A 25,694-nucleotide genomic window follows, 5' to 3' on the forward strand; every position below is an offset into this window, starting at 1 on the left:
GGTGAATTCTCTCACCCTCCCATGCTTCTGACTGATTGCTTGTATAAATAAATAAATAAATCTTAAAAAAAAAAAGAATCACCTTGGAGGAATTCAGATGCAGATTTAAAGATTTCCCTCAATCAACCTCTCTGAATGTAAGTTCCCAGGAATCTGCACTTTGATAAGAGCACTAGAGTATTCTTAGCACATAAAAATTTGAGAACCAGGATATCAAAAAACACCTTAGATCAGCTGATATTTAATGAAAGTTCTAGAAGTCTAAATGATTCCCTGGATAAAGCTTAAAAACAAAAAGTCATCAAGACATGGCATTGGTTTCCCCCAGAGTGAGTATCCAAGAGAGTAAGAAAGAAGCTCCAGTCCTTTTATGACTTAGCTTCAAAAAAGAACCTCCATAAATATTTCTTTAAAAACTGCACTGTTAAACTTAGAAGTACTTAAACCTACTTTCAGTGTCATTGGTCAAAGGACAAAATTCTCTACTTGTTCAGTTTTGACTTCAAATGTTCTGATTAATGTGTAAGTGCTTATTATGATTTTAGAAATTTTTATCTCATTATTGGTCTATTAGATAACCTAAATAAAATGAACAAGTTCCCAAGATACAAGCTACTAAAACTGACTGAAGGAGAAACAGAATAACAAGTAAACATATTAAATTAGTAATCAAATAACTTCCCACAAAGAGCAACTCAGTCCTAGATAGTTTCATTATAAATAATCCTAACTTAAATATATATATATATGTGTATGTGTGTGTGTATATACTCACACAGCAGTCGTTCACAATATCTTCTAAAAAAGGAAGATAGTGCTTCCCAACTCTGAGATCAGTATTATCCTGATATGAAACCAAAGACCTACATTACTTATGGATGTAGATACAGATATTTTTAATAAAGTAATAATAAACAGAATCCAGTAGCATGTAATAAGGTTAACAAATACATGACAAATTGGGATTTAGCCTTAGAATTCAGGCTTGGTTTAATGTACAAAAATCAGTATTATCACATCAGGAGAAATAAAAATATTTTCTATTTTCAGTTGACATGACTTTGATAGAGAAAATTCCTAAAGCATCCACTAAAAATCTGTTATAACTAATAAATGAGTTTGGCAAAATTTCAGGCAAAAAGTCAATACAAAATTCTGTTTCTATATAGTATTAATGAAATTAAGAAAGTCATTCCATTTACACTCACAATAAAAATAACAAAATATTCAGGAATAAATGTAACAAACGTAGTATAGTACTTGCACAGTGAAAATTTCTAAACGTGGAAAGGAATTAAATATTTAAAAATAGTACATGTCCATGATTGAAAGACATAGTATATATAATATACTATATAATTTGTTTAGTCTGTCAAAATACTACCTACTTTGTTGCAGAATTCAGCAGTCTAATCATACTTGGATTCCTACATTATACCCATTTAAAAATAAGTGATAATGTATTTTAGGACTAAATGTAAGAGCTAACATTAGAAAAAAATATAGTAGTAATTTTTATGACCTTCTCTTTTGTGCTAGATTCTTAGATATGATTCAAGAAGCGCAGACAACCAATGAAAAAAAAGTACATTGTACTTTGTTGATAGTTTATTATTGTCAATAAACTTTAGTGTTTCAAAGGGAACCATCAGGAAAGTAAAAATATTTTCAAATCACACATCATCTATCTGATAAACGTCCAGTGTCAGAAATATACAAAGGACTCTTACAACTTAACAATGAAAATAACTCCATTTAAAAAGGGGTAAAGGATTTGAATAGATATTTTTTTCAAATAAATTCACAAATGATCTCCAAGCACAAGGAGAGATGCTCTAAGTTATTAGTCACTAGGGAAACAGGAGCTCAAATCACAATGAGATGCTACCTTACACATACCTAGGTGGCTAAAATAAAAGGAAAGACAATAGCATGTATTGGAAAGATGTAGAAAAAGTGAAACCCTGGGCCTCCTTGGTGGTGCAAGGGGTTAAGTCTCAGCACTATGAAGCTATTGGCAGCCATTGCAGCATAAGTTCAATCCCTAGTCAGGGAGCTAACCCACATGGTGCAGCAGACCTCTCCTGTCTCACCCACTGCTCCCCTCAGCAGTGTATTTTAGTAGATCTGCCTTTTCTGCTCCCCACTCTGTCTCTGGTGAAACCTCTCATCCCCCCATACCTCAGGCCTATACCCCAGCTCTTGTATGCATAAATAAATAAAATAAATATTAAAAAGAACTCAAAACCTCATATATTCACATATTTTTGGTTGGAATATAAAATAATGCAGACAACTTGGAATAAAGTTGGTAGTTCCTTGAAATACTAAACATACAGTTAACATAAAATCAGCAATTCTGCTACTTGATATATATCTAAGACATCTGAAAACATACATTCAGATGAAATTTTGTATACAGAATTTTGTATCAGAATTATTCATGATAGCCAAAGGGTGTAAACACCTAAAGGTTTCATCAAATGTTGAATCGATAAAACATGTTTTTTTACATGGAAGGGGTTGTAACTTCACCATGAAATAAAGTGTTCCTACATGCTATACCATGCATCCACCTCAAAATTATTATATTAAAAAGGCAGAGTCAACTAATAATATTGCATAATATATTATTCCTTTTATATGAAATGTTCAGAAATAGGCAAATCCACAGACAGAGAAAATATATTAGTGGTTTTCAGTTTTCAGGGCCTAGGGGTAGGAGGAATAGGGAGTGAGTAGAGTAATTGATAGGGAGTTTCTTTGGTGGGTAATAAAGAGGTCCAAAATTAGCAGTGATGTTTGCACAATTCTAAATTTATTAACAAACAGAATCATACACTTTACATCATTAAGTTTTATGGTATTTGGCCTTGTCTCAACAAAGATGTTATTTTCAAGAGAAAACAAACTTTCCAATTCTTATGTCTTCCAAGCTATAAAACTGTTAATTTAGGTTAAGTGTATCAATCTAAGGAAGCAGAACAAAGTTATGAAAGCATTGTCCTGGCATGTACATGGGAAAAAATGCTTTACTTACATTTGCAACATATCAATATAATTGTTATCAATTGAGGCATTGCTGGTGAACACAACTAGAATTCTTGTTCCATCTCTGATTTGTTTTTGGTGACAAATTATTTCATGGTTTAGAGTAAAATGTTGAATTAAACCAGTGATGGTACAATCTAGTCCAGAGTATTATCCTCAGGAATCTTAGAAGGTAGCATACAGTGGAGGGCATCAGAGGTCAAGATACCATGGGAACCAATATAGTCATTCAAAAGCCACTTTGCAACTAAAGCAAATGTGATTGTGCCTATTTTATATAAATATTGCAGTATTCTGTTTAACTAAAAAAAATGTATACAACTCTCCAGAGTAGGTGAAGTCTGAAGTGCTTTTCAGTTCATCACTTCTAAGTCTCTATATGGGATTTTTCTATTTAAATCCAGTTCTCTGCTTTCAAATATTTTCCTTGAAACCCTCACATTTTCCCCTCCCCCACAATTACATCATCCCTGAAAGGTAAAGTATAAATGATCTGAATTAACACAAAATTTGAGGAGATAGGATTCTGATTAGTGTTGTTGTATCACTACATTTCATTTGCTATAAAGTCAAAGTTGTGAATACACAGTCATTCAAAAGCCACTTTGCAAATACTTGAGTGATAATTTGCACCTAGAAATATGTGTTTTCTGGAAAGTTGGAAATAAGATTCCTCTAATAAAAATGACAGATTGCATATTCAATTCTGTAGTACACCTAAGTGACCTTTTCACATTCCCATGATTGTTGATATTTTTAATCTTCTAGTACAATTCAATAACAGTACAAATTTTTAAGTGCATCCTCCAAGCTTACTAACATTGTGTGTGTTTATTGTATTGTCTTAAGAGTAGAAACTCAAAGCAATAGTCATAGAACAAGGGTTGATATTTTCTGCTAAGCTTTTTCATGTCATGTCAGGAGCTCAGGAACTCTTGAGTCAACCCTCCTCATAACTTTCCTTAAAAACAGTGAAATATAGGTCCTCTCTGGTGGCACAGGGATTAAGTCTCAGCACTGTCAAGTTATTGCCTGCCACTGTTGAATGAGTTTGATCTCAGACAGGGAGTAAACCCATATGGCACAGCAGACCCTGCTGTCCCACCCTCTGTCCCCCTCAGCAGGGTATTTCAGTAGATCCACCGTTCTGCTCCCCACACTGTCTCTGCTGAATCCTCTCACTCCCCCCTACACCTCTCGCCTTCACCCAGTTATTGTATGCATAAATACATAGTATACATCTTTAAAAAAACAATGAAATATCTTTTGGTTGCAAAAGAGTTAATCATCTTGTGTCATGAAACTTGAAAGAAAATGAAGAGAGCCAGAGAAATGGTACATTTCCTGGTAGGCCTGGTAAGGTGACTTTGTTTTATTTTAGTCAGATTTTAAATATGTCAGGGTCTGTATTTAAATAGAGTATTTTTGAAAATCCCAAACACTTAAACTTGTGGGACTCCAGACTCATTTTCCTTTGAGAATACATTTAAAGAATGGGGCATGTCAATTTACAAACATTTGTTCCATGTTACTTTTTTTTATTATTTATTTTATATAATTCTTATATCATTTTCATCTTTGCACAATGTATGCATTTTCATTATGGTTATATTCCCCATACAATCGCACCCCCCCTTATTTTGACTCTAGTCCTTCCTTTCCCTGCCCCCCACACCCCATAGTTTGTCTCTGGTTTATAGTTGCTTGTTGATTTTGATTTTTACTTTGTATTGATTAGTCTTTTTCCTGGTATCTTATTTAGGTTTTCTAAATTCCTGCTCTGAGTGAGACCATCAGTATTTTCCTTTTTCTTTCTGACTTATTTTGCTGAGCATGATCCCTTCTAGCTCCATCCATGTTGCTGCAAACTGCATGTGTTTATCTTTTTTTGATTGACAAGTAATATTCCATTGTGTATATGTACCACATCTTCTTGATCCAGTCATCTATTTTTGGGCATTTGGGTTGTTTCCATAGCTTAGCTATTGTAAATAGTTGCTGCTATAAACATAGGGGTGCAGGTGCCCTTTGGAATTACTGTTTCTGTGTCCTTTGGGTAAATACCTAGGAGTGGAATTGCTGGATCATATGGAAGCTCTATGTTTAGTAGGTCAAGAAATCTCCACACAGCTCTCCATTGTGGTTGGACCAGTTTGCACTCCCACCAGCAGTGCAAGAGAGTTCCTTTTTCTCCACAAGCTCGCCATCATTTGTTGTTGCTAGTTTTTTTAATATGTGCCATTCTCACTGGTGTGAGATGGTATCTCATTGTAGTTTTGTTTTTTGTTTTTTTTTTTAACTTTTTATTTTTTTTTTTTTTTTTAATTAATAAATTTTATTTTATATTCCCCATACAATTGCAATCCCCCCATTCTGACCCCAATCCCTCCCCTCCCGCCCCCCCCCAAAAAGTGTCTCTGGTTCATAGTTTTTGTTGATTTTGATTTTCACTTTCTTATAGTTATTCATTTTCCTGGTCCCTTATTTAAGTTTTCTAGATCCCTGCTATGAGTGAGACCATCCGGTATTTTTCTTTTTCTTTTTGGCTTATTTCACTGAGCATGATCCCTTCCAGCGTCATCCATGTTGCTGCAAATTGCATGTGTTTATCTTTTTTGAATGCTGAGTAATATTCCATGGTATATATGTACCACATCTTCTTGATCCAGTCATCTATTTTTGGGCATTTGGGCTGTTTCCAAAGCTTAGCTATTGTAAACAGTGCTGCTATAAACATAGGGGTGCAGGTGTTCTTTGGAATTGATGTTTCTGTGTTCTTTGGGTAAATACCTAGGAGTGGAATTGCTGGATCCTGTGGAAGCTCTATGTTTAGAAGGTCCAGAAATCTCCACACAGCTCTCCATAGTGGTTGGACCAGTTTGCACTCCCACCAACAGTGCAGAAGAGTTCCTTTTTCTCCACAACCTCGCCAACATTTGTTGTTGCTAGTTTTTTTAATATGTGCCATTCTCACTGGTGTAAGATGGTATCTCATGGTAGTTTTGATTTGCATTTCCCTGATTGCAAGTGATGTTGAACATTTTTTCATATGCCTGTTGGCCATTCGCATTTCCTCTTCAGAGAAGTTTCTTTTTAGTTCCTCTGTCCATTTTTTGACTGGATTATTTTCTTTGTTGTTGTTGAGTCTCATCAGCTCTTTGCAGATTTTTGTGATCAGTCCTTTATCATTAGTGTTAAACTGGGTCGCTACATGCAAAAGAATGAAGCTTGACCACTACCTCACACCATATACAAAAATCAACTCAAAATGGATTAAAGAACTAGACATAAGACCTGAAACCATAAAATACATAGAAGGAAATATAGGCGAAACACTACGTGATTTGCATATCAAAGACATCTTTGCAGACGCATCACCCAAAGCAGTGATAGTGAAGGCAAAGATAAACAGCTGGGACTACATCAAATTAAAGAGCTTCTGCACAGCAAAAGAGACAATAACAAAAACAAAGAGAAACCCCACCAACTGGGAGAAAATTTTTGCACCCAACACTAATCATTGTAGTTTTGATTTGCTTTTCCCTGACTGCAAGTGATGCTGAACATTTTTTCATATGCCTGTTGGCCATTTGCATTTCCTCTTTGGAGAAGTTTCTTTTTAGCTCTTCTGCCCATTTTTTGACTGGGTTATTTGCTTTGTTTTTGTTGAGTCTCTTCAGCTCTTTGTAGATTTTTGTGATCAGTCAACATTGATTTTTAACCTAATTAATTCTCTTCACTGCTATTGTTTGTCTGCTGCATCCCATACATTTAGGAAATTGGTGTCCTCCTTGTCATTCAACTCAAAGAATTTTTTAATTTCTTCTTTGATCTCATTAGTCCAGTGGTCTTCCAGTAGTGTGGGTTTCAATCTCCATGAGGTAGGAGAGTTCCTTGCCTTCTTTTTATAGTTTATTTCTAGTTTGATGCCTTCATGGTCAGAGAAGAAGTTTGGTATGATTTCAATCTTGGTGTATCTGTTGATGTTTGTCTTGTGTCCCAGTATGAGATCGATCCTGGAGAATGATCCGTGTGCACTGGAGAAACATTTGTACTCAGATTTTTTTTTGGGTTTAGTGTTCTATAGATGTCTTTAAGCCTAAGCACTCTCAATCCTTATTTAGAGCTTTAGTGTCTTTACTTATTTTTTGTCTAATTGATCTACCCATTGTTGATAGTAGGTGTTGAAGTCTCCTACTACATATGCATTTTCTCTGATGTCTGTTTTCAAAGATGATAATGGTTGTCTGATATATTTTGGTGCGCCTTCATTTGGTGAGTATATGTTAATGAGTGTTATTTCTTCTTGAAGTATTGTCCCCTTGATCATAGTGTAGTGACCGTTGGGGTCTCTTTTTACCTTTTTGAGTTTGAAATCTGTTTTATCTGATATAAGTATAGCTGTTCCTGCTTTCTTTTTTGGTCCATTTGCTTGTAGGATTGTTTTCCACCCTTTAACTTTGAGTCTATTTTTATCTTTTGTAGCTAAATGTGTTTCCTGGAGACAGCAAAAGGTTGGGTTTTGTTTCTTAATCCAGGCTGCAACTCTGTGTCTTTTTATTGAAGAGTTTAGTCCATTTACATTTAGAGTTAATATTGATGTTAGCATCTGTATTTGCCATTGTGTTTGTTTTTCCTCTGGTTTTACTTATTTATTCTTTTAATACCTTTTTTCTTTTGGCCGTCTTTCGTTGTTAGTCATCCCTCTGTTGGCTCTGGCTTTAGGACTCCTTGTAGTATTTTTTCGAGTGGGGATTTAGTCGTAATGAAATTCCAGAGCTTCTGTTTGTCTGGGAAGGTCCTTATTCTTTCTTCATAGAAGAGGGAAAGCTTTGCAGGATAGAGTATTCTTGGTTGGCATTTGTTGTCTTGGAGCCTGTTGACGATGTCCATCCACTCTCTCTTTGCCCATAGTGTTTCTTCAGAGAAGTCTGATGTCAGTCTGATTGGTTTTCCTTTGAATGTTATCTGTTTCTTTCCTCTTATCAGCTTCATTATTTTTTCCTTGTCTTGGATTCTTGGGAGCTTTACTATTAAGTGTCTTGCTGTATTTTTTCCTTTTGTCATGGAACTTTGGTATTCTTCTTGCTTCTTGTATGTCTATTTTCAGCTCCTTCATGCTTGGGAAGTTCTCTTCAATTATTTCCTCGAATATTTTCTCTGTTCCTACGTCTCTCTCCTATCCTTCTGGGATTCCTATAACTCTTATATTTCCTTTCCTCATGGAGTCGGATAGTTCCCGATGTCTTTCTTCGGTCTTTTTCCTTTGTACTTCTCTTTCCTTTTCTGTTTTGGTTCTTTTTATTTCTGTGCCTTCAAGAGTACTTATTCATTCTTCCATTTCATCTATTCTGCTTTCATTGCTTTTCCCAGAGTTCTTTAGTGCCTCCATTGATTCTTTGATCTCCTGCATTTCTTTTACTTCCCTCTTTAGGGACTCAATTTCATTCTTTTGATCATTAATTATTTTTCCCACGTCATTTTTGACTTTCTTCAGATTTTTAATCATGGCAATTTTAAATTCTCTTTCTAGAAGGCTCAGAAGTTCTTCCAAGTCACTGTTGTTTGCAATCTGGTGGGTGGTTTTCTTTTTGTGGTGTGTCTTTTTCCTTTGGAGTTGCTAGGTTGCATGTAGTTTTTCTTCTCCCTGCTGCCTGTTTTCTAATTTGCTGTATGCGTTGGGACACTGTGTTGCTGGACCTGGCCGGCATCTTTCTGGTGTGCTCTTTGTGGGATTTCGGAAACTGGTGGTCCAAATGAGTCAAATACTGTTATTCCAGAAATCTAGTGAGGCGGTGGTACTCTGAGTATGTTAATGGTCACTGTTACAGAATATCTCCTCCTGTGTTTAGTTACAAAGGTGTGTCTTGAAGTCCCACAAACTTCCCTGGAGGTGGGGCAGCTGGATTGCTCTCTGGGTTCCAAATCACTGGATCCCCTTCTGGGCTCCGACTTCCTGCCAGGCGGGACCAGGTTTGTGGGTGCCTTCAGCTCACCTCTGACTGCACAGGGAACCTTCTCCCTCTCGCTCCATGGGAAGCCTTCTGCCAGTTTCAAGCAGTCTTTATTGAAGAAAGGTCCTTGTTCTAAAATGGAGATGCAAAGACGCACTTCCCTGCGCGCCAGGTCTCTCATGCTACTTTTTTATCTTCTTGCATTAACTTTGATATTTCTTAGGATACTAGAGGGTGTGTCATAATGGCTTTTTCTTTTCTTTTTTGCCTTTCTTCATGGTTTATTTAGTCCATTCCCTTCATTTACAAAGAAATTGATTTTTATAAGCTTAATAAAAAGTATACTACCATTACTCAATGTTTAGAAAAGAAAGTTTTAGGATATTTAATTGAAAACAATCTCTGTGCCACCGGCCCTTTGTCTGGGTGACATCTTTCAGTGATGTAACTGGCTGTCTTTACTCCCACGTGGCTGTGGATATTAGTGGTCATTGTTGGGCCCTTGGGGAAACTGGTAACTGGGCTGGAAATATTCTGTATCCACCAGAAGGAGAAATGCGTGGAGTTTAAAGCCATTTTAATTGTGAGCATCCACTTGCTCCTGCTGATGTTTGAAGTCCTGGTCTGTGATAGTATGGAGAGAGGAAGCCATTTCTGGCTTCTGGTCTTCATGCTTCTCTTCTTTGTGTCCCCGGTGCCTGTGGCAGCCTGTGTCTGGGGCTCTCAACATGACACTTCCCTGGAGTTAGAAATTTGGTGTTGTCTGCATTCTCTTATATTCATTGCCTTAAGACTGGACAAGATCACCCACTGGCCCTGGCTTGTGCCCCTGTGGATTCTCCTGCCTTTCTGCGCCTGCTGGACCTGTACTCCATAGTGGGTCTGTCCTGTTTCTGTGCTCCTTATATGGGATTGCAGAGCAGCAGAGGATGTGCACTGTGGCACCCAGCTGGATGACCATTGTCATGCCTTTTTATTTATTTATTTTTTAAGATTTATTTATTTATTTATACAAGCACTGGGTACAGTTAGAAGCATGGGAGGTGGGAGAATTCACCAGAGCCAGAGCGGAGAACAAAATAGGCAGACTGACGAAATACACTGCTGAGGGGAGCAGCGGGCGCGGCAGGAGAGGTCTGTGGTGCCATGTGGGATCCTTGCCGGCGGCCAGGGACTGAACTGGCACCGCAGAGGCTGCAGGCAGCTTTGCAGCCCAGCACTCAACTGCTGTGCCACTAGGGGAGGCCATGTCATGCCTTTTGAGAGCCTGCTGGTTCACAATCTGGATGGCCATAATGCCTTCCCATGTATCTCTATTTGTCCCCCTCTGGCTGTCCTTAATCGTTCTGATGGTAACCACATTTGAACCGAAGCAGGGACTTACTGGTGGTTTGGGATTTGAAAGCTTCTGCCAGTTCCTTCTGGAAATCTTCACATTTTTGAGAGAATACAGGAATACTTTCAATGCCTTTCATCATGAAGATTGATACTTTCCAGAGTCCAGGAAAGTGTATCCTCCTACCTCCCAAATTAAACATGAGATGGATTAGAGGCCTTGTCCAGCACAGACCTGACTGGACCAGTGCTCCTCCCTACCCTGCTTATTGTTCACCCTTCCAGAGACTTTCCTGGAGCCAGAGCTCCCTCCTGGAACCTCCATCTCAGGCCTGGTTTGCACTCAGTGCCCATCAGGGACTGACCCTCAGAGGAAAATACCCCAAAACCCCTAGGGGGCCAGTCAGTGCAGGTAGGGTGAATGATGTCTATGGATGTGGAGCATGGCAGGCCTGGCCTCCCAGGCAGCAGCCCCATGCCCAATGACAGAGTGCAGGAGCCAGAGGAGGCCCTCAGCACCCAGCTTCCCACCTGCTCTGTGTATTTTTGGGCCAGGTGATGACTGGGTGCCAGCCTGGCACAAGGCTGCTCTGGGCTTCCATGGGTGATCCAGATGAACCCCCTTCTCTGACCTTGGGGACTCCCCCTTCACCCCTGCCTATGGCTGGCTGCTGACAGCACTTCCCAGGGATTCCTTAGTGAGACTTTACAGGGGGGATGACTTAAGCCTGTACAGTATTTACAAAACTCTTTTAGCATTGTTCCCCCCCCACCCCATCCCTCACCCCGCCACATACATGCCAAAAGGCAATCATAAGCCCAACTTTCAAGAAAACACATTTTTGGGTTGAATATGTATCCTGACATATTTCCAAAATGACTTTTGAATGTTATAAAAACAATCATACAATGACCCCTAAAATCTCTTATAGAATTCTCTTCCAAGTAAACAATAATAGGGAGCAGAAGCTTGTGAGAAATACAATATCCATGGCCCTACTCCATATATAATTTTTAACTGGTTTATTATTTGTAAGCATATTGCATTTTGAGAAGCATGAAACTGAAAAATGGTGCCATTTCATCACCATATATGAAAGTCACATTATTACTGGCAATGTAATAAAGAGATACTATGAACATAAATATTCAGTTCATTTAGTTACCTTCGTAATCCTGATAAATTTTTTAAATTGAAAAATTTACATTATTTCAAGTATTTTTCAAATGGCAAACGCTATCACCATTTTGATGTCATGCTGATTAAAATTTAGATTATTTGTGTTAACATTAAAGCTTCATGCAAGCACACACAAACCAATACTCCATTCCAAAAATATCCCACTAAACCCTGACCAGTGTGTTTGTACATTTAGACAATACTCCTTCTGGGATCCCCAGGCCACATAAAATAGCAAAGAGTTCATTAGAACAATGTCACCAGCATAGCGATAATTAAGGCTGTATCAGCAATTTAGGGGCTTATAACTCTGCTGTAATGTTGTACTCTGGGATGAAACTCAGCACAAAAGTTCAACTTGGGAGTAGGTTGTTTGCCGGATCTGGAAGGAATATGGGGGAAAATTGATTTGGTTGTTTATGATTCACTACACTGCTCATCTGATTCTTGGCATTTGAGTTAAGATGTTTCATAGACTGGTGATCATGGAGACCTGGTGTTTTTACTGATGTTTTCATAGACCTTAGTCAAACTGTAAATATTACAGTAACTCAAATTGCACCACTGTTTATATTACATAAATGGGGACAAATATGCATAGGAATGCAATTAAAAGGGAAAAGGAGTAATTCTAATTAGGCAGTAATGGTAACATATTTCATGGAAGTAGGATGCAGCGAATTCCTTAGTTGCCTGTATGTTTCTGCCAAAGAGACACCAAGGCATGCTCCTAAAAACTTCCCTGGGATATTTAATTGGTAAAGCAACATTAATGCACAAAAAAAGTTTCGATCCAGCTCATTTAGAAAAATGCAATTTACATTTGCTTTCTTTTAGATGTAGATATAGAGCTCTTGCTAAAGGGAAAAACCTCACTTTAAAAAAAAATCCTGGGGTTCTGTGTTCTTTCAACTCTTTTACTATTACTTTGCTCTTTTGAAGAGAAACTTGCCATCCTGAGACTTGGCTGTAGTAATCAAGACTATAATAGCAGTGAACTCCTATTATAGTCAATTTGTGATTAGATACATTGGCATTTTGGGTACAAGTTTAAATGTGGTTTTAGGCAGTTATCTGAAATATAGTCCCAATCTAAATAATTAGGAACTCCTGCTTTTTAGCAAGGGACTTAATATTAATGGCATGCGTAATAGTTACAAACTGGAACTCTTGAGTAAGATGGAACTGGGTTCCAATACTGCTCCTGTTCCCTTTACTATCTGTCTGGGCTTTGGGAAAATGACTTCATCATACATCTGTGCTTCAGTTACTCTTTCAGTAATACAACAGTGATAATAGTAACTCTTTTAGAAGATTGTCATTAAAAAAAAAAAAAAAACAGCAAAGCATGGTGCCTGCTACATGGCAGTTGTTTTTACATTAAGTTGTGCAGTGGCCTTCCCAAAATGCTTTTTCAATTTGTCATTTGTTTATTCATTTAGTCATTCATAAAACACTTACTTTTCAATTTCCATTGTGCCAGTCACTTTTTTTTTTCTTTCAGATTTTTTATTGTTTTATTTTTAGGTAGTTTTTGTTGTATAGTGATAATTTGTATTTCTATGATAGTCTGTTCTATAGGTTTAATTTTTTTAAGATTTATTTATTCATGCATACAAGAACCAGGGTACAGGCCAGAGGTGTGGGAGGGTGAAAGGATTCACCAGAGACAGAGCTGGGAGCAGAACAGGCAGACTGACTGAAATACACTGCTGAGGGGAGCAGCGGGCGAGACAGGAGAGGACTGCCATGCCATGTGGGATTCTCGCCTACTAGCAGGGATCAAACCCACACTGCAGAGGCTGCAGACAGCTTCACAGTGCTGCGCTCAACCGCCTGCGCCACCAGGGGAGGCCCACTATAGGTTTAATTTTAACAGATTTGTAAATAAAACAAGCAAAATTAGTAGTACCATTGAAAATGACTATAATTATTGAAAATCTTTAACTTTGAAAACAATAAATAGCAGGGCCTCCCCTGGTGGCGCAGAGGTTGAGCCCTGGGCTGTGAGGCTGTGGTTCATTCCTCGGCCGCCGGTGAGGGTCCCACAAAAAAAAAAAAAAAAAACGAAACAAAAAAAAAAACCAAACCAAAAAAAAAACAAAAACAAAATAGCAATTTAAACATGTAAACATGCAAGAGTTTTGATGGCACATATTAAAAAAACTAGCAACAACAAATGTTGGCGAGAATGTGGAGAAAAAGGAACTCTCCTGCACTGCTGGTGGGAGTGCAAACTGGTCCTACCACTATGGAGAGCTGTGTGGAGATTCTTCAAACTGCTAAAGATGGAGCTTCCATATAATCCAACAATTCCACTCCTAGGTATGTGCCACATTAATTCAAAAGGGCACCTGCACCCCTATGTTTATACCATTACTATTTATAATAGCTGAGCTATGGAAACAACCCAAATGCCAGTCACTCTTACTGGATTGAGGGTACAGTGATAAAGAAGGTAAGCTGAGAAACTTTTTCATTTAATATTCTAGTGGAAGGAAATAAGCCTGAATTATAACAGGTTTCAGAGAGGAAGCAAGTAAGGGGTTAAGATGGAATTGAACAAGGGGAAGATAAGCATGAGAATTAATTCAGAATATTCAGAGAAGGTGTCTAAAAGTAGACAGTACATACTACTGATTTCTGTGGGCCAAAGAGTGTTTGGAAGACCAGCTCAGAGGAAAGCACTCCTGCCAAAGTTCAGCAGATCTGTGTGTGTGAGCTGAAAGGAACTTCTTAGACCATAAGAAAGGTGAGGGGGAATGATGAGATTGGCTTTGAGACCAAAACAAGGGCAAGACAGCACGGGGCTTTGTGATCCATGTAAGAAGTGTAGATTCAATGACCACGTAGTGAGAAGCCCTATAAGATATGATTTAATAAGGTTACGGTTTAAGAAGATGCATCAAGCCGCCGGGTGGAAAATAGCTTAAAGAAAGTCAATAGTTTCTCCCTGAGTTTCTTTACTGATCAAAGGGAAATCCCCAAACTTCTGTGTCTGGGCAGTTTTGTAGCCAATTGCCCTCTGCCACTGAACTCTGAGATGTTAGCTATTTCATTATCCGTGGAGTTGGGGAGGTGCTGCTCTAAATCCATTTATCCAGTGACTAAGGGCAGCTTTTTATAACATCACTCAAGATTGCACTTAGTGTTGTTTTGAAATTCACCTCATCATTCATAATTTCACTATGTCACAACCTATTTCCAGGAAAACTATATTCTGTATCTCCCCAACCTTCTCTGCATAAAAACACCATTTTGGTATTTTTAAAATTTAAAATTCAAGGACATGTACCAGATCAGCTTATTTCTCTGATTTTCCCCTCTCTGGGTAGAAGATATTTTTAGACGTGTTACAACATTGCACTCCTAAATGACCTTCAGCACTTACTTTGAGTATATAAGTATCACAGAGTGAAAGTAGAAATTTCATTAGGATTTTTTGATTTGCACCATGTTTTGTCTGCTTATATTGTTCATATTTCCTTTTTGCTCATATCTTGGCTTATATTTTTAGAGAAATTAAAGTTGTAAAAATTGAGCTGATGGTTTTCTTTTTTGCACTTCATGTTACTGAATTATTAAGTAATAATGTAATAACAAGCACTTATCTAGGGCTTTGTTGAAGGACTTTCTATTTGCAATTCTGCCCCCAGAGAACATTGAAAATGTTTTCTCTGTAAAGTTTCCAGAGTAACATCAGCTTATCTACCATTTCTAGATACACCCCCACAATGCTATAATTTTTCATTTATCAGTTATCAGTTAAGTAAGTTGGATGGTGATATACATCAGTGAAGTAGGAAACAGTATCTCTGAGATTGAGTTTGAAGTCAAATGAAGCAAAAGTGCTTAAATGTATGTTACTGAAGTTTGAGAGTGTAGCCTCCCACATGTTCTTCATCTACCTGACCCATTTTATTCATTTGTGTTTGTATGAATGCAAATAAATCGTCCACCATGGTTAAACACATGGTGTCAACCAGTGTACACCAAATTTTGACACTTGCATAAAATTTGTTCCTGCCAATAACTGAGGACATAGAATATTTTAATTAAAATAATTAGACTCATGTTGATCTGGGCAAATTGAAAGCATAAATATCAGAGAAGTTTGTGTAAACAACAGAAAAGTGATGCTGAAAAAAACATATATTTGTCTTAATATTTGAAATTCAAAATGATTTAGCACAGAAGCTACATTTAGTCTCCCATGAAAAATCGGTTAGCAAAAAAATGAGTATTCCTGCTTGGCAAACATCATCAGTGGTTGCCCACTTTAGGAGTAAGCACATGTCCTCTAGTTTCCACAGTCCCTGTCACTCATTTCTCACAAGTTGAAGCAGTCATCTGCCATGTTTCATTCATTTGCAGTAATTGCTGGGCAACAATAGGATTTTAAGTGTGTGATCACAAGAACAATAATATCACCTACATGGTCAGCAGCTTCAAAATGATCCTCCCATCCTCCATGATGCCCTCCTCCTTGTTACCATGGCCCTTTGATGATTTCGTCTGAAAAACAGAATACAGAGGTGTTTGGGATCTTACTTCTGAGAGTAGGTAATAAAATGCTGTTACTACCATCTAGCTGGCATTCTCTGCCATGCCTTCTCATTTCCTCACTTTCATGAAAATAGATGTCATGGTGGAGAGGCACACTAGGGAAGGAATGGAGGGTGACCTCTGGCCAAGAGCCAAGCAAGAAATAGGCTGCTCAATCCAACAACCCACGAGGTGCCGAATTCTGCCAGGCACCTGCCAGTGTGGAAGAAGGTCTTTTCCCAGTTGAACTTAAGAGAAGACATCATCCCTGGGTGACACCTTAATTGCATCCTGGTGAAAGAACCTGGAGCAGAGACCCAGCTCAGTCAGGCCCACATTCCTGACTCTTATAGACTGTGTTGTTTCCTCATTTCATGGTAACTGAGGACCTCTCAACATCAGCCATTATGGAGCCATAGAAGAGAGTTCACTGTTGATTTATAAAATCCCAAGAAAGTTTACTGATATGTGCCAGTAATGCACCATCTTTTCCTGAAATAAGGTATATTCTTTACCTATTGGTATAACAAAGTACTCTGAATTTCAGAATCTTCAAAGGGTGCCTGATAGTGATTTAATTCTTGTGAGATACTGTTAAAAAGTCTGGGCCATGTAATGATGTTTGGTCTGTCAACAACAGACTACATATATGATGTCGGTCCCAGATACAGCCTAGAGATATTGTTGTAGGCTCCACCATCTAGAATGCTCTGGGGTGATTGCACAATAACAAAATTTCTCTGATGACACGTTTTTCAGAATGTGTCCCTATTATTAAGCAATTCATGACTCTACTGAAAAGCTGTTTATATGGTAATTGTCATTTTTTTCTATACTGAGTTTATATCTTTTTCTGTTCCTTTATATGTATTTTTCAAAATTCTGGTTATCAAAAGTATGACTCAGATACAAAAAGGTAACAGACTATTGACTAAGTTCCCAGAATTCCAGCCTTCTATAGGAGCTGACTACAAACAATACAGACATCTGGGTCAGACTTCTCTAAGTTAGCATCAGGAGAAGCATGGAGATTGCCTACATCAGCTTTAAATAAGATGAAATCTAATGAAAGGGGCAGACAGGGTTAAAATAATCTTCAAAGATTTTTTTGTGAGTACTGATAAACTGGGTAACCCTTAGTGGATACTCTCACTTTTTCACTTGAAAAATATGGCACTGTTCATTTTCATTTATGTATTCAGTATAATTTTACCTTTTTACAAAGGTAAAAGCCTTCATATCATACCAGTTACCGTGTTTAGTTTAGGAAATAAAATGAATAGGTTATAGATTGCTATGCATGGTGTTTTTAGCTTTGGAGGTTGTGATAGTTACATTTTAAGAGGTGCATCCATCATAGAATTTTATTAAAAATTTTCTAACAGATTAACATATTCAAATGTCAGAAATAAGAATTAGAAATTATTAGTTGCTGCTTCAGTTTGTACGTCTGTTACTTAACTTATCTGCACTTGTAGAATACTGGATTGTTCAGATTAACCTGAATATCCTTTAAAAATAGAAGTGATATTTACATACACATATATTTAATGTGTATTTTAATTTCTTGTCTTGCAGTCCTTAATTTCTTTTTTAAACCTTACATTCTTGTAAACCTATGTAAAGCAAATGCTTTATGCATTATATATATTCATTATTTATTAGCAATTTTGGCCAATTCAGTTTCTTGTTTTGTTGTAATGCTGTGTTTTATGAATGTTGTTTATATTTTATGCATATGGTGGTGATAAATATTGGTTGGCTTTAGTGGAAAATTTAAAAAATATAATTGTTATCTAGGGTCAAGCAGTTCATGATAAAACCCTAAAAAAAACATAAAACTCATGTTTCTGCAAAATCAGTTGGTGTAACAAACCCTTCTAAATAATTATCCCATCATAAAAACTTTGGAATACTCAATATATTTAACATGAGTGTGTGTAGTTTTACTATCAATCAGTAGGCTCATTTTTACCCTTGCTTTAGGTAACAATAGTGATTTGAAAAGGCTTTAATGCTACAGATATATCCACTGACTAATGTTGGTCAAGTTCACCTTTTTTAAGGTTTCCTGGTACCACTCATTGTCCATTAAGTATGTGAAGTAGATCAAAGGTTAATGGTCCTTAATTAGACTTCATTAAGTGATGATACAAGATCTAGAGTTTCTCATTATGCTTCAGGATTGGACAGCAGTGTCATAACATCAGGAAATAATGAACTCGAAGACGTGCACTATCATGCATTAGAACACTCCAGCAACTTACTCTGTTTCAGATGTATTATCTCAAGTGTGGAAAAAAGTGAGGAGCATATTAATAGGTTGGTCAAGTTCCCATTTTGAGAATACACTATATTTTTAATAGAATGACTTTGTGATTTGAACTGTTATGATTTGAAAGGCTTTTGGAACTTTTTATGTGTGATTACCATTTATTAAGTGCCCTCAACCACAAGAAACAAGAATGTTTGATCATTCCATAGTGTATACAGCCCTCTTTTTTGCTCATGTATTTTTGCTCATGTATCACCTCTGAATTTAGGGGCTGTCCATTCCTTCACTTCCTGTGTAGTGATTTCAAACCCACTTTGATAATAAAAGGGATTAACATAGCATATTTGATACTAAGCATGTTCTATTTAGATCAGATTCTGTCTCTAGTTCTCATTTTGCTCTGAGAATGGGAATCCATGTATATAGAACAATCATAACTGAAGTTACCGTGTCAGAGGAAATGAATGCACAAATGTGGAGCCTATTACCATGTGCTTTAGAGATAATCACAGTGAGGGATAACAAGCCAGATTTGGTCTTCTATAATGCAGAGCAAATATATTCCAAAGGATATTGCTCTTCATTACAGTTTAATGTAATTACTCCTAATCCATAACCTGAACAGTAAACTCAAACTTCTTTTTTTTTTTTTTTGGATTTTGAACTTTTATTTTTTATTTTATATATTTTTAAATCATTTTCCATTATTGCACAATGTATGCATTTTCATCTTGGTTATAGTCCCCATACAATTCCCACCCACCTTGTTTTGATCCTACTCCCCGCCCCTCATAGTATGTGTCTGGTTTATAGTTGTTGTTAATTTTGATTTTTACTTTATTATAATTAGTTTTTTTCCTGGTCCCTCATTTAGGTTTTCTAAATTCCTGCTATGACTGAGATCGGTATTTTTTTTTTTTTTCTTTCTGGCTTGTTTCACTGATGAGACTCAACAAAACCGAAGAAAATAATCCAGTCAAAAAATGGGCAGAAGAGCTAAAAAGACACTTCTCCAAAGAGGAAATGCAAATGGCCAAAATGCATATGAAAAAATGTTCAACATCCCTTGTAATCAGGGAAATGCAAATCAAAACTACAATGAGATACCATCTTATATCAGTGAGAATAGCACATTTAAAAAAAAAAAAAAACTAGCAGAAAGGGCCTCCCTGATGGCACAAGGGGTTAAGCACGGCACTATGAAGCAATCAGAAGCCTCTGCTGCAAGAGTTCAATCCCCGGCCAGCCAGGGTGCAACCTATATGGCGCAGCAGACCTCTCCTGACTCACCCGCTACTCCCCTCAGCAGTGTATTTCACTCAGTCTGCATGTTCTGTTCCCTACTCTGTCTCTGGTGAATCCTCTCAACCCCACATCTCTGGCCTATACCCCAGCTCTTATATGCATAAATAAAAAAATCTTAAAAAAATAAAAAAAAACTAGCAAAAATGCAAACATTTTATCTAAACTATCACTGAAATGCTTTTCTCCTGGATGTCAGTATGACACTTCCATTCACAGGCCTGTAGGGTAAGTAAAAGTATCAGGCTTTTCTGCCCTCCAGCCATTAGATGTTGGAACCTTGTGGTCCTGAATACATGCCTGATGGCAGGCACCTGAAATAGGGTGTGGGCATATGTAGGTGAGATTCAGCTGGGCCAAGACTGGGCTTATAAGGGTGGCATCACGGGGACACCAGTAGAACAAAAAGAGAGGAACAGCAGAGCGAAAGGAGCAGAGCAGAGATCACTAGAGAATATCAGAGAGCCCAGAAAGAGTAAAGACTTGCTGGGGCTGGTATGCCTGCCAGCCTCTCAGCCCCCACCAACTTTGCCTGCAATGTGCCCGGTAAAATCCCAATAAAAGCCTGAAAAGCCAGTGAGGGCTCCAAAACTCCTCCTTTGCCCCATCTGCTCAGGTCATAGATATCCTGCTCCGTTCCATCCTGCCGCTACAAGGCCTCAGGGAGGAACTGGACAGCAAAAAGTGCCTTACATGCTTTTTTTCCCACTTTTCTATACATTTCTGAGAAAGGGGAACCAAATGACTGAGTTGATACTAACATTTATAACTGAAGTGATTGAGGGAGGATAAATAGGGTGACAAATAGATCACCCCCACAAGATAATGACAGCAGTCTCATTGAAAATCCTACAGAAAAAGCAAAAAACCAGGTTTAATGGACCTTGTAGGACTGGAGGCTTAGAATATGATTAGACTTTATATTTTGCAAATACTGTGGCTATAAAATATAACAACATATGTTTCACATTTAAGATGATAATGAGCTTATGTGTGCACCTGTGGTTTTGTGTGTGACTTTATAAGAAAAACAGAGTTTAATTTATCCTTTGTAAATTATCTTTTACCCTAGAAAAAAATTCAAAATGATACAAAAACATTTTGGGGGGGTATCTTTTCTATCTCTAAATCAGGACTGTTGATTAAGTCCTGTGTGCACTGGAAATATGGAAGCTCTCATTTGCTAACAAAGCAGGTGGATAAATATTAGTTTGAATAAATGAGCAAAGATTACTACGCACTCATGTGCAAATGGTCTATAATAAGAAATGTATCAGGCCCAAAGGATACTTACTGTCATCTGTCTGTCTGTCTGTCTGCCTATCTATCTATCCATCCATCTATGTATTATCTATCATCTAGCTAGCTATCTATAAATGACACACACACACAAACACACATATAATTTTCACAGTGGCCTGTGGACTGTTGTTTTACTTGTAAAATACAGTGGCTCCTGAACCCCGTGTGGTGAAGTAGATTCTCAGGGACAGAAGCCTGGGATTATATCCTACACGAATACCCAGAAAAATCATTTTGCAGCCTTCATTTTGAACAACCATTGGATATCAATTTTATATCTGCTCAGGATGCTGTATTTCCTACGTTCAATTCAAATCAAAAAATATTTACTCTGCTATTTGATAGGAGCTCAGTCCAGTCAGTTATCTCAAAATTGCTATTCACGTGAAGATCCCAGATGCCTACAGAGACACTAAGATTCTGTTGAACCATTCCATGCAAGGATAGCGGGAAAGACATCCACAAAGGGACCACTTTTGAAGGGTCCTTTAAGGATGACTAGGAGTCCATCAGGAAGGCAAGAGAAAGGCAAGGCATTTCAAATGGAAAAATCACAACTTTGTGACCAGAGGCAAAACTGGGTGCATCTGAAACAGGAGAAGGGTTAATGACTAGAAATTTGTGAAGGAGAAATTTGTGACATAAAAAAGACTGGGAGGAGGTGGGAACTAGATACAGTAAACCTGTGCTCACCAGTCTTTGGTATTTTCATGGTTTTACACTACATGAGTTCTCCTTGTACTATAATTTCTTTAATATGTTGCTTTACATCCAGTTACTTCTTTTCTAAAATGAATTTATTTTGAAAGAAAATTCTGTATCAGCATATAATGCAATACTAGCATCACCTAATGTAAACAGGAGATTACTTTTAAAGTGAATTAAAGTGAAACAAGATTTTAAAATTCTAATTCACATAGTCATTGGAAGATGCTAAGCATGAAGTCTGCTTTCTCAAAAAGGGCGGTGAGCAGGTGTTAGGAGGGAGGTAAATCTCTTCTAGTACTGATGTGAGACTTTCTCCTTCGAAAGAAAACTAAAAGCCATACTACTTTCTCACCATGAGTTCGTGTCATAGCCATATACCACCCCTTTGGACTACTATCGAATATCACATATACTCACTCAATACTAGTGTGCATTGAACTGTTGATTTTGTGCTCAGGATGTATTGAATTGCTTTAGGCTAACAAGGAAGTTAAAGCATTTGGGAATGTCTATATATATATATATATATATATATATATATATATATAAATTTATTTTCTTACATTGTTGTTTATTTTTGTACAATATTTGATTTCTCCCTTCAAGTGTATCCCCCGTAGTTCTCCCACCACAATGGCACCCATGAACCATCACCGTAGCCCCTTGTGCTCTTCCCTCCCGTTTTGACCCCTTTCTGTCATCTTGAAGGTCTTCTACAATACATTTCCCACTATTTGAGAATAATTATTGTATATCATAAATATTTTGAATCTTGTCCTAAGGGCAATTAGAAACCATTGGAGCATTTTGAAAAAGTTCACAGTATGTTTCTCTAACTTGTCTATGGAATAACCCACAAGTAGCAAGAACCATATCGGCAAGGTGAAAATGTCTGTTTCCAAGCTCTATTTTCCTTTTCTTCCTCCCCCCCTACATCCCTCCCTCCCTCTTGCCTTCCCTCCCTTCCTTCCTCTTCACTGTCATACCTCTCATCACATGCAGAGAGACAGGCACATAGTAGGTATTCAATAAATATACATCCATAAGAGGGCAATTTCCTCATCAATAGTGTGGGCTTTGGTGATTTCTAACACATGCATTTTCAGGTTTAAAAATCATCAATTTAATGTATTTAATTATCTTTTATAATGAAGGAAAATTCTTAGATTTGTCAATAGATTGAAGAAGGCTTGGCTCTCTGGTTACTTGATTTAACCAAAGCACTTGGCTTTTATGTTTGATATGTTGGTCTCTAGAGTACATTTCCATTGCAGAGAAGATTCCCCCTGGATCTGGAAATTATTGTTGATTCTTTTTTTTTTTTTTTTTTGAGGACTAGAACATGTTTAATTACCAGTATATGCTGACATTTCTTTATATAACTACAGTTAGCCAATAGTTCAGAAGAAGCTACCTTGAGGAAAAATCTTTATTTTGTGTCTCTAAATATTCATAAAACCTGAGTAAATCACTAAATTGATCCCTTATTCAGACTCTGTAGAGAACCACACTTCAGATTTTCCCTTCGTGAGATTTGCCATTGACACGATTTTTTTTTTTTTCTGAAAGTACAGATTCTGTCAGGCACAACTTAAGTTATGATCTATCTTTTTTTTTTTGACTGAATCATGCAAAATCCTTTATTTTTATACGCCACCTCCAAGTATATTCTTTCATAAGTCTTGGTCTCTCTCTCTCCCCCTCTCCCCTTCTCCCCCTTTCTTCCCTCCCTTTCTTCCCTCCCTTTCTTCCTCTCCCTTTCTGTCTCTCTCTCTCTCTCTCTGTATCCTCCCTCTCTCCCTCTCTCCTCCCCCCTCCCTTCTTCATCCAAGCACACAATCTACCTGGGCTATGTTGTTCCCTCTTTTCTTCCTCCCACTTCCCTCTCTACTCTCTCTGCCCTTTCTCCCTGTTTCCATTCATTCATTCACTCATTCAATACTAATGTGCATTGAACTGATGACTATGTGCTCAGGATGTATTGAATTGCTTTAGGCTAACAAGGAAGTTAAAGCTTTTGGGAATGTCAATTTCCCACTTTGATAGATGTTAGCTCCTTTAAAAACATACCAGTAAACCCAGTGCATGAAATATATACTAAAAATCATCTACCTTTCATGCCTCTTTGGATAATTCACAGATTTTAAAACAAGTGAAACTTGTACACAATGAATCTGAATAACATCATAGATATCCAGCCCCTCTTTAAATCTGCATCTTTTGTTTCAGGTCAAACTCATGGAAATTAGGAGTCTCTACAATAATGAAGCTTTAAGTTCCATGCTAGTCATTTTGCCTGTCGTCACTTAGTGTGGATAAAGAAAAAGACATGAGTGTTTCCTCCTTGTATACTCCCCACGTAACTGGGACACGTTTGCTATATAAGCATCTTATCAAGGTGTCTTAAATTTTTGCTTGTAGGAGTATAACACATAGAGTACAAATCATAAATGTATAACCTAATGGATTATCCCAAAGTGAATACATCCAGATCGAGAAATAAAAGATTATGTAACTTAGATGCCTTCCCTGTCACTCCCACTCTGGCTAAAGGCATTATCCCGACTTTTAATCTTACAAATTAGCAGTGTTGTGCCAGCGAATGATGAACGTAGCCCCCAAGAAATCATGGACAGCTGATGCAAACACAAAAGGGAGTTTAATACAGACTCGAGTCTGGACTCACGACACTCACCGACTCAGCGGTGGATGGCGAGAGCTCCGAACTGGGAAATGGGAAGATATTATAGAGTTACAAGCAGTCTTAAATTTTAAAACAAGCCGGCAGTTACTCATTGGTTACTGAAAGGCATTTTTGGCGCTGGCGCAACTCAAACTCAGTTGGTTGGCCAAGGATGCTGTGGTCTCCTTATTTGGTTGTCTCCCTTTCCATTGGCCACCAGGGTGGTCCTAGAAGGTGAGGCGAGGATGAGACATAGTTCAAAAATGTTGCATCATCTTCCAGGAAAGCGAAACTTAAACCTAAAATTCTAAAATGGCGCTTCTACACACAAAATGGTGAAACAATGGTAAAGCGCGTAACAATTCGGTTCCACAGCAGTTTCTATTTTTGAGTTTTGTATGATAACCGATACACTGTTGTTGCTTTTCTTTAACAAAATATTTGTGAAACTGATTAATGTGAGTGAGGTAGTTCATCATTGCATGATATGATCTCCCAGTTTTTACACACCTTCTGTGATATTGAATTTCACTTTGGAAATTCTATAAATAACAGTACCATGACAGTTATAGTATATGTTTGGGGAACATTTATTCCCATTGGGTACATACGTAGGAGTGAAATTTTGGGTCATTATATGCTAAGCATTTGTTTAGTTTTAGTAGAAAATGCCAAGAAGTTTTCCAACATGTTATGAGAGCGTATGTTTATGCTAGAAGCAGTGCATGATAATTTTTTTGGCTTTACATTCTTACCAACAGTTGGTTCTGTCACTGTTTTTAATTTTTGCCATTTTAGTGAGTACTGCAATAGTGTTTGGCTTTAATTTGCAGTTTATTAATTACTAATGAGGTTGAGCACTTTTTCTTATTGTTATTGGCCGTTAGTTTATTCTGTTTTGTTTAAATTATTGCCTATTTTCTACTGGGTTGGCTAACTTTGTCTTACTGATTTGTAGATGTTCTTTTATATTCTGGATATAAAACCTTTGTTATCTGTGTTGCATATCATGTCCTATGGATTTCTTTATAATTGTCTTAATGGTGTTTGTTTGCTTGCTTGATTTCAAAATGAACAGAAGTTTTGACTTAAATGCTGTCAACTATGTAAGAATTTTTTTCACACTTTTTAGGAAATATTGAATCCAGAAACACAATAGTTTATTCTTCCTAACTTTCACGGATGTTGGAGAGCAAATTTACAATGCTTATTTCCCCATATCACTTGCTTGGCTAGTTATTTTAAGTAGTCATTTAGTTTTAATAAGGTATTTTACAATGGATTATTTCTCCTTTTACCTATTTTGTTTGTTTTAAAATTTCTTTCCTGTTTATAAGCTATTTCTCTAAAAAAATTTCT

General features: G+C 37.3%; 1 protein-coding gene and 1 pseudogene across 4 annotated transcripts in view; both read left to right on the forward strand.

Annotated features, from left to right (window-relative positions):
- The window catches only part of LOC119237603 (transmembrane protein 185A-like), a 61,452-nt pseudogene extending 50,960 nt beyond the window's left edge, over positions 1–10,492 (forward strand).
- TAFA1 (TAFA chemokine like family member 1) overlaps positions 1–25,694 on the forward strand; it is an 856,565-nt gene that overhangs the window by 334,455 nt on the left and 496,416 nt on the right. The gene's annotated exons all lie outside the window — the stretch shown is intronic.

This window comes from Talpa occidentalis, unplaced genomic scaffold (genome assembly GCF_014898055.3).
Source record: "Talpa occidentalis isolate TD23 unplaced genomic scaffold, MPIMG_talOcc4v2.1 talOcc4.10, whole genome shotgun sequence".
In the NCBI taxonomy this organism is placed as follows: domain Eukaryota; kingdom Metazoa; phylum Chordata; class Mammalia; order Eulipotyphla; family Talpidae; genus Talpa; species Talpa occidentalis.